Source organism: Triticum aestivum, chromosome 2B, assembly GCF_018294505.1.
Source record: "Triticum aestivum cultivar Chinese Spring chromosome 2B, IWGSC CS RefSeq v2.1, whole genome shotgun sequence".
Taxonomy (NCBI): Eukaryota; Viridiplantae; Streptophyta; class Magnoliopsida; order Poales; family Poaceae; genus Triticum; species Triticum aestivum.
This window is the reverse complement of record NC_057798.1, coordinates 228,173,584-228,173,990: the sequence shown is the minus strand read 5'-3', so window position 1 is coordinate 228,173,990 and position 407 is coordinate 228,173,584.

The window sequence follows — 407 nt, the reverse complement described above, 5'->3', positions numbered from 1 at the left end:
TTCAAGAATAGCAACTGGGTGCTCACGATAGGAGAGATCTTCTTGGAGCTCAATGTCCTCGAAGTTGACGGTGCGGTCAGGAGTCTTGAAGCACTTTCGAAGCTGAGAGACATGGAACACATCATGAACATTTGCAAAGTTTGAAGGAAGCTCAAGTTGATAGGCGAGGTCGCCTCTCTTGCTGACAATTTTGAAAGGTCCCACGTATCTAGGGGCAAGCTTCCCTTTGATACCGAAGCGACGAGTACCTTTCATGGGAGAGACGCGGAGGTAAACGTGATCTCCGATCTCGAAAACCAGATCACGATGCTTACTATCATAGTAGCACTTCTGGCGGGATTGAGCTGCTTTGAGGTTATCACGAATGACTTTGCACATTTCTTCTGCCTCTGTGATTAGGTCATTGC